The 13392-nt window shown below is 40.0% G+C and overlaps 1 protein-coding gene across 5 annotated transcripts in view; it reads right to left on the reverse strand.

The window, feature by feature from the left end:
- The window catches only part of HYCC1 (hyccin PI4KA lipid kinase complex subunit 1), a 92928-nt gene extending 81822 nt beyond the window's left edge, over positions 1–11106 (reverse strand). For all 5 annotated transcript variants that reach the window (XR_009505072.1, XM_059933987.1, XM_059933986.1 and 2 more), the window contains exon 1: positions 10894–11106. The gene's annotated coding sequence lies outside the window, so the exon portion shown is untranslated. The remainder of the gene's footprint in view (positions 1–10893) is intronic.
- Between the last annotated feature and the right edge of the window lie 2286 nt (positions 11107–13392).

Consider the following 13392-nt stretch of genomic DNA (forward strand, 5'->3'; position numbering starts at 1 on the left):
ACAGTCAATTTGTTTTAGCAGAGGCTGAATTATAAAATTATTTTTTAAATAAAGTTTTGTTTTGTTTTGTTGGCTGCGTTGGGTCTTCGTTGCTGCGCGCAGGCTTTCTCTAGTTGTGGCAAGCGGGGGTTACTCTTCGTTGCGGTGCTCGGGCTTCTCACTGTAGTGGCTTCTCTTGCTGTGGAGCACAAGCTCTAGGTGCGCAGGCTTCAGTAGTTGTGGCTTACAGGCTCTAAAGCTCAGGCTCAGTAGTTGTGGTGCATGGGCTTAGTTGCTCCACAGCATGTGGGATCTTCCCGGACCAGGGATCGAACCTGTGTCCCCTGCATTGGCAGGCGGATTCTTAACCACTGTGCCACCAGGGAAATCCTCTAAATAAAGTTTTTAATAATATTAAGTCTTATACTAGTACAGCAAAATGTAACTTAGATGTTGCTTTGCAGCTGAATGTGAAACTAAAATTAGTACAGCAAAAATTTCTATGTTGGTTCCTCTCAAAGTACTTGAAAGTCCTGTAAGAATGTTTAATCCCTAAAGTAGTTTAAGTATTTCTTTTCAATTATGCATTCTTTCCAAAGAAAGGGTTTACAACAGAAAATTAAGCATCTGTTTAGACTCTGTCACCAATAACCAATTCCTGACTGATGGAATCCAAATTCAATAAATCACATTATACTACAATAAACTCTGAAGCTTTATAATCTGGTGTCATGAAAAATATCTGCCCTGATTACCATCTTGTGACAAGCTCAGTATGATTTCCATGAAGAAGCTAGACTTTCTGAGGTGCTACCGAAAATTGTATAACATACTTGTAGCTCTCACAGTGAAAAGAACTATTCGTACACTACCTTTTTTTTTTTTTTCTTTCTCCCTTTGGCTGCGCCACGCAACTTGTGGGATCTTCGTTCCCCAACCAGAGACTGAACCTGCACCCTCGGCAGTGACAGAGTGGAGTCCTAACCTCTGGAATACCAGAGAATTCTCATATCCTGACTTTTCTTGACATCATCTTTCTTGGACTGTACTTCCTTTCCCCTCAACCAATCATTATCATGGATAAAAAGAACATTTCATCTCTAGATAAAATGTTTAAAATTTAAGTATTATACATATGGTAGAGGAGCTTACTGAAAGGAATCCTTTTATAAAACATTTTAAATAGAAAATACAGTCAACACAAATTACAGCAAACATAACTAAAACTTCTCTTCCACTCCTTTCTATAAGGAGAGGAATCATACCTTATATTCCTTTTACAACCACCCCTTCCCCACGTGTTTTTTTTTAATTAATTTTATAGGAGTATGGTTGCTTTACAATGTCCCCAAGTGTTTTAACACAGCTCAATAAACAGAAGAAGCATGGCATAATGAAGAGTCCAAAAACACCATGCCCACTTTCCAGCAAGTTACTTAAACTTTCTTAGTTTCGTCCACTGTGAAAAGTAGGTGATAACATCTGTATTACAGGAATGTTTTAGGGATTAAAAATAATACAACTAAATCACTGGCACACCACAGATGCTCAATGATAGTTCAAATTATCACTAACAAAATATTTTCAATTGGACAATTTGCACTTCATTCAGTTGGGCAAAATGCTTTTCAGGATCTGTGGGGAGGGGGTGGGGGAGGGATAGAACTGGGAGGGAAGCTTCATTAGCTTCTAATGCCCTCCAGTTACTTTCATCCTTATTTATTCTTCACTGATTAGCTTTCTGATTTAGTAGCCTTATCTACTGCCACTGCCTCCAATTATTTCACCACCAATTTATTCCTTAACCCCCTTTACAGTATATATTTGGTTCTCATCATATACTCTCCATGACCTCAAAAATGACAGTTCTATTGGTTCTCTCGATACTCATTCCTTCTCTTTAACCTTGCCACAAGCATCTTCCTTTCTGAAACTCTACTGAGAAGACTTCACTGACTTCAATAGTCTGCTTCTATCACCCACGTAACCCATTCTTCTGATTTTCCATACTTCTCTAACAGTCTATTGGATTTGCACATTTCTACCTTTCATACTTAGTTGATGCATCTCCCCCCACCCATTTCTAAAATACTTCCACCTTCCTCTACATTCCTTTATCCAGACCCACTCAAAGTTTCATAATTTCCCAAAACAGTCTCTCCCTCTTCTCAACTACTAAAGTGTGCACTGCTTTGAGGACCATGTGGTCACTCCGTCCACCACAATAATATCTATGGATTAACAAATCAACAGGAACTTTGACATTTAGATCCAAAGAGCATGTTATGTGCCAGGTCAGACTGGCAGCTTCTTCTGCCCCCCATTAGTGGCGGTGGGGAGTACAGTCTGTGTATGTTGATTAGAACCAATATCCTAATTGAATTAATTAAATGTTACTTACATCTAAAGGGGGAAAAAAAACCAGAGGAGCTCAAAAAGATAGAAACAGAGTTTACAATTGCTTGCCCAACTTAAGCACTTTTAAGGCTTACATTATTCTCTTTAATTTCCAAGCCTGTAAGTTCCTCTACAGAAGAGGAATGTATATCTTCCAATACCTGAAACCTCAAATAATGTTCATTGCACAGTTTAAGAACTCACATATAATGTTTTCATTAGGTCTAGTGCAAACAACTGAATGAATGCTTATGCATTTATATGAGAAAGCAACTAATGTTCATCCGCTAATCAAAAGACTCTTTGTTCCAGAAAGCACACACCAAACAAATATCATTTAACATTTACTACTAAAAGCCTACCCTGATGCAAGCTTCAACAATGACAAATATTTAAACTAGAATGGAAAAGTACTATTTCCAAAGCTCCTTGATGTGTTGCGCTTAACATTCCTTACAAGGTAAAAACAGGATTCAGGAATGCAAGTTGATCTTGAACACCTGACAAATTAAAACATGAATTATATAAAGTGCATTAAATGAATATCATCCCATTCCCATTCCAGTATCTTCTGTCATAACCATACTGGGCTGTATTTGTTAAAACAGCAGAAGATACGATATCAAAACAGAACAAACCAGTAATAATTAAGATAGGGTTACCAAAAACTGAAATTAATTGGGCAAAGATGAAAACACTTAATAAGACACTCAAATAAAATAATTAAGTTTACTTCTCAGTAATAGAGAATAAGGAAAGAGTCCTGATAAGGAAAAGATTAGGGTACTGATTAAAAATCATGAATCATGGCATCAGATAGGAATTGAGTTTAAACTCTCTCTACCACTAACTAGCTGTTGCTCTTGAACAAGTATCTTAATCTCTCTGAGTCTCAGTTTATCTGTAGAATAAGGATAATACTTATCTTGCAAAGCTGTGCACAGATAAATGAAATTAATTATGCAAAGTACTTAAGAAAGTAGCAGATATTAAAATCTCAACAAGTTGTATTTAATCCAAAAAGACCTAGACATTTTTATAGCTAAACTATTTCAGAACATCAAAGAAGAGATTGCCAGAGCTTATAAAAAAGATGGAACACTTCTCTCTCTCTCTCTCTCTCTCTCTCTCTCTCTCTCTCTCTATTTTACAAAGCTAGCATATTCAGAAACCAAAACCTCAAAAAGGTAATACAAAAAGAACACTAGAGATCTTACAGAGCAACCAAATGTAGCTTTAAAGAGGTATGCTATTATCAAGTTGCCTTTATTCCAAAGAGACAAAATTGGTGAAATCCACTAGGAAATCTTCTAATATAATTCATCAACCAATAGGTAAAAGAAGAAAAACCATATAATTATCTCAGTATGTGATCAAATTTAATATATTTTTCCAATTTAACCTCAACTCCAAAAAAGGGGAATAGAAGACTATTTCCTTAACATACTAAAAAAAATTGTGAAAAAGAATACACAACTATGAAACCCTAAGGGCATTCATTCAAATGAGAAATGAGCCAAAGATGCTCACTATTCACTACTATAATTTAACAATCTTCTAGACATTCCGATCAGTGTAATTTTTTAAACAAGAAAGGGTTAAATATTGGCAAGAAAACAAAATTATCATCATTTACAAAGGCTATAACTGCCTTATTACAAAATCCAATAAAAACTATTAGAATTAAGAATTTTGTAAAATAACCAGTTAGAAAACAGTATACACAAGTCACCAACTTTTCTATGTTCCACCAGGAAGATGCAATCCTCTTTAAAATACAATGAAAAAATATTCCACTCACAATAGCAACAAGTTTTAAAATACCAAAAATCAACTTTAAAAACAGGCAGAACCACATGAAGAAAACTACAAAACACTGAGTCATAAAAGATGACTTGAAGGAATGATTAAAATATTGTAAAGATATCACAGCTATCTCTAAAACATTAGTTTAGAAATTCCAATTGGGTTCTTTCAGGGTCTAAATAAACTGAATTAGAGGCAATCTGAAAAAAATATATGAGAAACACTGAAAATGTTTTGAAAAAGATAATAGGAATTCACACAACCTTATAGTAAGATACATTAAAAAGTTATAATAATTAGAACTGTTTGGAGTTACTGGAGCAAAAAATATAGCCCAATGAAGCAGAATAGAAAACCTGGAAAAAAAATCATGAATTGGTATATAAAAAAGAAAGCATTTAAAACCTCTGGGGAAAGATAATTAGTCAGTAAATAGTATTAAAATAATTGACTTGCCACTCTACCTCAAAATACATTCCAAATAGATTAAAGATGTAAATGTTTTTTAAAACTCTGAAAGTAATATAAGGAAATAGAGGTAATTACTTACATAATTTGGGAATGTAACAAGGCTTTCCTAAGCAGGCAGATACCATAAAAGAAAAATTTGATAGATTTAACTACACTAAATGTTAAAAATCTGTTTAAAAAGAAAAAATTCACACCAAAAACAAAATTAGGATGCAAATGACAAACTGGAGAAATTATTTGCATTGTAATTTGACCAATGTCTAATAGTTTTATATACAAAGAGCTCTCATAACTCAGTTTTTAAAAGTCTCCATATCATATCTTTATATCATAATAAACAAAGTACAGTAGTAGATAATTCACAAAAAAATACAAATATTTAAAGTAACTAATAACCAATGAAACAAAAAAATTTATAGAAGATACAACTCTGGGGCTTCCCTGGTGGCGCAGTGGTTGAGAGTCTGCCTGCCAATGCAGGGGACACGGGTTCGAGCCGTGGTCTGGGAAGATCCCACATGCCACGGAGCAACTGGGCCCGTGAGCCACAACTACTGAGCCTGCGCGTCTGGAGCCTGTGCTCCGCAACAAGAGAGGCCGCGATGGTGAGAGGCCCGTGCACCGCGATGAAGAGTGGTCCCCACTTGCCGCAACGAGAGAAAGCCCTCACACAGAAACGAAGACTCAACACAGTCATAAATAAATAAATAAAAGAACGTGAATTTCTTTAAAAAAAAAAGAAGATATAACTCTTCATTTCAAAATGGCAGATTTTTAATATGGAGAGGTTGCTGACATTCTCAAGCACAATTAACAAAAATGAATATTAATTAAAACTTTCTGGAAGGCATTCTATTAATATCTATCAAAAATAATTAAAATATGATACCTTTTGATTTCAGAATTTGTCTTAAGTAAATAAAGATATGGGCAATGATTAATCCATCAAGAAGCTAACTGCTGCATGATTCGTTCAAAATTATTGGAAAGAGCTTAAATTTTTAACAACTGAAATGCTGGTTAAATAAATAATGGTAAATCCATATGCTGGAATATTAGCCACACATTTAAAATGATGTTCTGTTGTAAAAAAATAATGTTTTATTGACTCGGGTAAGTATTCATTCAATTATGTAAAAGTAAGCTAGCAACAGAACAGCATGAACAACAACAGAAAAAGGGTAGTTACAATATGGGGGGGTTTTTTGTTAAAAAAAAAAAAAAGAGTAAATCCCATTTAAAAAGACGTATAAGGATATTCACCAAAGTATTAATAATGATTATCAATGGGTGAAGGTATTATGTTATTTATCATTTATGCTTTCCTGAATTTTCCAAATTTCCTACAATTATTATGTATTACAATAGTAATTAAGAAAATACAGAATGTTTACAATATTGCTTTGACTATAGTAACAATAGTATTCAAAATCATGTTAACATTGATAGTCCCACTCTTTTAGGCTGCACCAAAACTAGGGATGCCTACCCTCTCTAGGTCTGATCATACTTTTATACTTTCATCACAATGAAAGAAATTTTCAGAACTCTAGGAAACAATCAGACAAAATTTTTCACCCCACCTTTATTTATGCTCAAGTGCAATGTCAAATAATATTTAGATGTTAACCATTTGCTTTCAGCCCCCTGCCAAAGGTAAGAAACAAGAGTGAAGAACAAACCCTGGACCTCAGAACCAGTGGGGCTCAGCTTTCACCTACATCCAAAACCTGAGCCGGAAATTTAAAAAAAAAGAAAAAGAAGTGGAATGGGGGAGTGGGGTAGGATGGGGGGGTAGAATTACCTTTCTCAGGATACAAAGTGTGAGCCTTTTTTTTTTTTTTAAATATTTATTTATTTGGTTGCACCGGGTCTTAGTTGTGGCAGGTGGGCTCCTTAGCTGAGGCTCACCAGCTCCTTAGTTGCAGCACATGGGCTCCTTAGTTGTGGCATGAGAACTCTGAGTTGCGGCATGCATGTGGGATCCAGTTCTCTGACCAGGGATCAAACCCGGGCCCCCTGCATTGCGAGTGTGGAGTCTTATCCACTGTGCCACCAGGGAAGTCCCAAAGTGTGGGCCTTTGACAACTTCTAATCACAACTCTTCTCTGTCTCATTTGGGACACAGAAGAAGGATTTTCTTCTCCAATGTATTTAAAAGGCATACATCCAAAGGGCAAGCAAGCAGGATTTCTTCTGAACAAAAATACTTTAAACAGGAGATTTGTAAATGTTAAATGTTCTCTTTCCACAGTGCAGATATACAGCCTAACTCTGAGAGGGCCAAAAAGATTCTAGCAGTACTTGGCTCTTAACAATAAGCAATAGTCAAACTGTTAATTCCATCTGCTCCCCTCCAAAAAAATGACAAAGCATTACATGGTGGTGGCCAGGGGTCTCAGGCTGCATTTAAGGGGTTTTTCTGAGCGGCATTCATTTTCATAATATTCAGATGTTAATTGTTTTTGAGTATTTCAGAGAACTAATCTTGATATTACATGATGACAACTTTGATGCTGATAACAACAACAACAAAAAATACTATCTTTAATATCATATTCTTTGTTAGAGATGTTGCTTCCAGAATTGTCTTCCTTTCTTACCAGTCAAAGCTCTAAATTCCATCTACTTCTATGTCCTCAGGGACTTAGTTCCAATAGATAACTTTCCTAATCTCTTACTTCTCACTTTCCTTATGCATATAAAAAAAAACAAGCACAATATCTCTTCAACCCATATCCCTCTGCAGCAGTTTCAACTATGCCTACAGAATTACCTAGGGAGCTTTAAAATATCTATGCAACTAATCTATAGTAACAAAAAGTATATCAGTGGTTTCAGGGGATGAGAGAGAGAGATTACAAAGGGGCACTAGGAAACTTTTGGAGGTGATTTTGATTGTGGTGACGGTTTAATGAGTATAAACACATGTTAAACATTGAACTGCACACTTTAACTATGTATAGTTTATTATTTGCCAATTATACTTCAATAAAGCTATTGAAATAAATACTGATGTCTGGGTCCTGTCCCACTCCCCAAATTGGTACAAGAGTTCCCCCTTGAAATCGGGATTCTTAAAAGCTCCCCCAGAAGATTGTAAATGTGTAGGTAAGATTGAGAACCACTGTTCTATAGCTGTCATTCTCTCCCTTCCTCAGTTTTCTTAAAATGCCTCAGGCAAGCATGTCTACTTTATCATCATCCATTCTTTCTCAGTCTTCTGAAGACTAGTTTCTGAACCACCACTCAGCTAAATCTGTACTTGTCAAAGTCACCTACGGACTCCTGACAAATTCACTGGTCCCTGAAGTCTCTCCTTATTTGACACCTCTTCAAAGAATTTGAAATTGTTGACCCATTCCCCCTCTATTTGAAAATTTCTCCTCCCTTGGCATCCCTCTTGAAGTTCTTCCCACCTTTCTAACTACTACTCTTCTCTCTTTCACACTATTCTTCCACCTATCTGCTTTTTATTTGTCTGTTCTCTGACTGCTGCTTTCATTATGCTAAAGACTCCCAATCTGAGTCATTCCAACATACCCAAGTCAACGCAGCTTCTTCAATTCAACCTCCGCTCTTCCCTCTATTCCTGATTTCCCTTACAAGTTTCACATCCTAGATCCAAACATCTATCTACAGCTTCACCTGAACATTCCACAGCTTCCTCAAATCCAAAAGTATCCAAAATAGAATGTATCATCTTCCCTCCATCTATGTGTTCCTCATTTCCAATCAATGGAACCAAATCAAATCCTCAGTCTTGATTCCTCCTCCTTTCTTTCCCGAGGTGACAGCATCTATCAGATTCTACCTCACTCTGCCAGAGTGAGAATCCAAAACACAGATCCATTAAGCAGTTTCTCACCCATCACTTTCAACGCAACCCCCTTAGCCAAGGATACAAGGCCCTGGTCTGGCCCTCTACCACCCTCGCTGTTCTCATCTTCCACCATTTCCCCGTCTGACCCCTGCATTCAAGTCACGTCAACGTTACTGACTTCGGACTTGTCACTGACAAATGACTTCTCTAAACTACCAGGGTTTCTCATGCCTCCTTGCTTTCTCACTGACTATATTTATATTCTCTTCTTGGAAAGTTATTCACTTACGTCCTGCACTTGGCAAAATTATGTCATAGTTTAAAACTCTACTGTGTGCCCCCGACTTTATATACATCCAAGCTGACTTAGCCATCTCCTACTCTGCTCCCTTACTATACTAGGCATATCTCTACTCACACTTATCAGAGGGTATTATAATTGTTACTTTACTTATCTGTCTTGCATATTACACAGTAAATTCCTTGATGACAAGAGTTATGACATTCATTTCTGTATCCCTAGCACCTATTCAGCCTGGGATAGTGCAAATTTTACGTTTGACATAATTTCCATTATTTACAAAATGTAAACTTGATACCCCCCAAAATGGTCTTGATACTAACATTTTTTAAAGATTTCTTAATATTCATTATAAAATAAATATCAGGCAACAGGATCCTGAGTAAAATAGTTGACTACGAGATATATTTAAACTCTGACTGTCAAAACAACACCACTCTAAAAATGCAACCAAGAGCAGATTTCATAAAATAGGAATACAACAAAGAAAGGAAGCATAGCAGGGATAACACACTGACCTAGCCAATGCCTCATCTGGCTATCCATATCCTGTTAATGCTGATAACTAAGAGGGTTTATAATCCCTCTATGGTTACAAGTATAGTAAATCAAAAAAGGCTAAATACACCAAATCCAGAGTTTATTTTCTAAAATAGGTGATGATTTTCTCCCTTGCCACTTTGTTGAAATGAATTATTAGAATAACTGACTTTGAAGCTACTATTGGCCAATCAAGCATATCCTACAGATATTTTTTTTCTTTCTTTCTTGCCTGCACTTCAAAAATATGGTGCTTTGGACTTAAAATGTATTAACCTAAAGAAAAAAATGCTTAGAAATTGGGGGCCGGGGGCGGGGCGGTGACCTATGGATGTTAGGAGAATGTTCTTATGGAAAACAAGCCTCCCAGGACTATCACATTGACTCAAGGTTAGACCAATATTTATGACTTTATGCAGATAAGATTTTAAAAGCTGAAAATTTCAAACTGTAAAATGATACACGAACCAAAGAGGTGTCATACCTGCCCCCAAAACTACCGGGTGACCCAAAGGACAAACAATTTGCCAAAGGACAGCCTGGCCCTCCTGCCGGTAGTACGGTCTCTGAGATAAGTAGAAGCTGCCAGCGGAATAAACTCCCCCTACCTGAAGAGCCGAGCGGCTGCCAGGCGTGTGATAGTGTATTTATCAGAGAACCGATTCTGCAGAGTACGAAAACACCAGGGCAAAATTAAAAATTATCAGGACTGTCTAAACTCTGAGGGTACAACGCACACATGTGCACACCGAAGGGCGGATACGCAGTTTTGCCAAAGCGTGCAAACTTCGGCGGGTCTTTCAATGCAACAATTTTCAGACAAAACCCTGACGATTCTCGAGTATGTTAGAATCATCCTAAGGAGAGGACTAACTCTTAGTAAGAAGAGGGCAAGGGCTGCAGAAGAGATCTCCGGTGTAAATAACCAAGGAAGGAATCGTGCCTGCTTTGTGAATCTGTCCGACTTGGGGCGGGTGGGGAACCGAGGCGAATGCAGCTTTCAAAGACGAGGGGGACGACAGTGACCGTTTTGGCCATTAGACTGAACGGATAGCGGCAGCCTCGCTGAAGTGGCAAGCAGGAGTAGGAGGGGTGGGAGGGGTAGGAGAGGTCAGGCCGGAGCATCAGCCGCGGCGGGGGTGGCGGGGTGCCACCCTAGGCCAACCCCGCCGAGGGGCGGCGGGTCGGGGCGAGGCGGCTGCACTCCGGTCACGCCCGGAGGTCGGAGGGCTCCTGGCCGGGGAAGGAGAAAGACCCGAGTCCGCGCGCACAAAGCTGCCACCGCCGCCCAGGCAGCAGGCGGGCTGCGCCCAACTTCTGGGCGAGAAGCCGCCGGCCGCAGCCCACCATCCGGTCCCGCTCCCCAGACCTCCGGACGCCCCAGGCGCCCAGCACCGTCTCACGCCCAACCACGGCGCCTCGCGCGGGAGCCGTTACCTCCAACGAAGCCGCCGCCCCGGGGACAAAGTCCCGGTGCCCTCCCCGCCGCCGCCTCGCCCCGGCTCCTCCCTGACAAAAAAGTTATCGGTCGCCGGCCGCCCTGGGGGCCCGGCGCGGTTCGCTCGGCCGGACTCACCAGAACGGCTCTCCAGGCTCCACCTCCAGAACCTCGACTTGTCTGGCTCGCAGCGACAGCGACGGCGGCTGCTCTGCTTTCTCCCGAGTAAGCAGCACCACCTGCCCCCCTTCTTCCTAGCAGAACGGGTCCCCGCGAGCCATCTTCCCCCTCCGCTCACGGACTGACAACCCAGTCCCGAGAGCCGCCACTGCCGCCAGCTACCCTGACGGGCAAGACCAGGGACCCGTCCCCAGGCAGCCAACCGCCACCGCCCCACGCCAGCTCGGCCTATCGCCGCTCGCCGGGGCGGGACCAGAGCAACTTCTCCACCAATGAGAATCTTCCTCTGCTAGGCCTGGGGCGGAGCCATGAGGTGGGAGGGAGAGCGACTTGGTGGGCGTGGTCTGAGCAATAGGCGTGGTCGGGGCACCCAAGGGGAGATGATTGATTGTTAAGATTGCGGCAACAACTAGGCGATAGTGATCAGAGAAGGTCTCTTGGACTCAGGCATTAGGATTTACAGCCCTCCCAGAAGAAAATAAGCCTTTCGAAATGCTGTTAACCGTAATCACAGAAGAGAAACTAATTGATATCTTAATTTCTTGGTCAGGAGGATTTACTTCCCAGTAATTCGAGTCACCAGAATTTCTCAAAATTTTATCAAATTCTCGGAGGGGAGAAAAAAATGTACGTTTTGCAAAATGGTAATAAAAACTCTTCTCACCTTATATCATTGCTTTTGGCCTTAGTCTGGAAAAAGTCAAACAATTCCACAATATCCGTTCCATGAGCTGTTTTGTTTTGTTTTGTTTTTCTTCATCTTCCCTCCCTACTCTTCTCCCAAATACACACTAAATATTTTATGTAACGACTGGAACCTGAGCACATCTGAACTATTTCCTACATATAGTTCCTCTGTTTCGACCTTGTCGATTCCTCCTACCACGTCCCTCGCAAGTCCAATCAGAATTGATTAGAAGAAAAATGAACCTTCAACCTGGAAGACAGGAAGCCACTTTAGTTTTATAAGAAAGGGGAAGGACTTCTCCTAAAGCACCAAGATCTTTTCAAACATGGCACACACATAAATAACAAGCAAAAAGTAAGAAAATATATTACTTGATATTGAAAGGGCATCAAGCAAACAACTTCAGCTAATCATTAGGGTAGATCTATAGAACAATCAGGATCCCCCATCCAAGAGTATAGACAGATTTATAAGTAAATAATAACAAAATATGGTGATAAGGGCAACAGAGCTAGGTTCAATGAGCCAGAGGAACACAGAAGAAGAAATTATTGTGTTTAGGAGAGTCAGGGAACTTCACAAGGAAGGTGATATTTGAGTTGGATCTTAAAAGGTAGATAGGAGTTTGCCAGAGAAGGAAGTCAAACGGCATTTCAGGAAGCGGGAACAGCAAGTTCAAAGGCGTGAAGTGTGAAAGGGCACTGATTGGCTGCAGAACACTGAGAAAGTGGGTGGGGCTGAAAGGTATGTAGCAGCCAAAAATTAAGCTAGAGCAAAACACTGAGATGAGATTATAAAGGCCATATGAACTGCACTAAGGTATGTAGATGAGCACTGTCCAACACCGCTTTCTTCAAGGATGAAAATGTTCTATATTTGCGTTGTCCAATATGATAGCCACTAGCCACAAGTGGCTATCCAGCGCTTGAAATATGGCATAGTGGAGGAACTCAATTTTTTATTTGAATTTTAATAACTCCCATATTGGACAGCTCAGGTTTAGACTTTATTCTACAGGCAATGAAGGACCCATAGAAGCTTTTAATCACGTGGACAATCTTAAAGACAGTGTAGAGAGTGCCTGTTCTGTTTGATGAGAATCTTGACAGATCAGACCAGGGTACTGGTGGAGGATTGCAGGATAACTGAGGTCAGCTGGGCCAGAGCCTGGCCAGGGGAAGTGTTTACCTGAAGGAATAGAAATAGGAAGATCCAGAGAGTGTGTTGTACTCTAACATCTCAAAGAATGCAAGCAGTCAAAACCCAAGAAACTGAATTCTGCCATCAAGTCCTGACAGAATAGGGAGTAGGAGAGTGAGGGGTCAGAGAGGGAAAGAAAGCCAAAAGGTCAGCTGATCAGAAAATAGGGAGAGAGCAAGGGTGAGCAGAGGAGTACACACACAATCAGTTTTACTGACAATTAGCCATGTGGGCCGCTGATGTGTTGGCCTGATTTAAAGAGCCAGAGAGTCTGTTGGCAAGAAGGTCCACTAGGACCAGGGCAAGACCCCAGCAGACATGAAGGGCCAAACCACACCTTTGTAAATGGGAGAAAGGGGCAAATACTTATTGACTTCCTGCGCTACACAAGGCACTCAGCTTGTCAAGGATACAAAGGCATGCCAGAAGCTCACAGTATGGGTCCCTGGGTAACAGGTGAAAAGTAAAGCAAAGTTTAATCATTTATCACAACAGTAGAAGAGATAACACAAAGCAGTACATGATTGATTCATCGTTCAGATGATTTTCTAGGCAATAACTGCTGTGTG

Source organism: Balaenoptera ricei, chromosome 9, assembly GCF_028023285.1.
Source record: "Balaenoptera ricei isolate mBalRic1 chromosome 9, mBalRic1.hap2, whole genome shotgun sequence".
Lineage (NCBI taxonomy): Eukaryota > Metazoa > Chordata > Mammalia > Artiodactyla > Balaenopteridae > Balaenoptera > Balaenoptera ricei.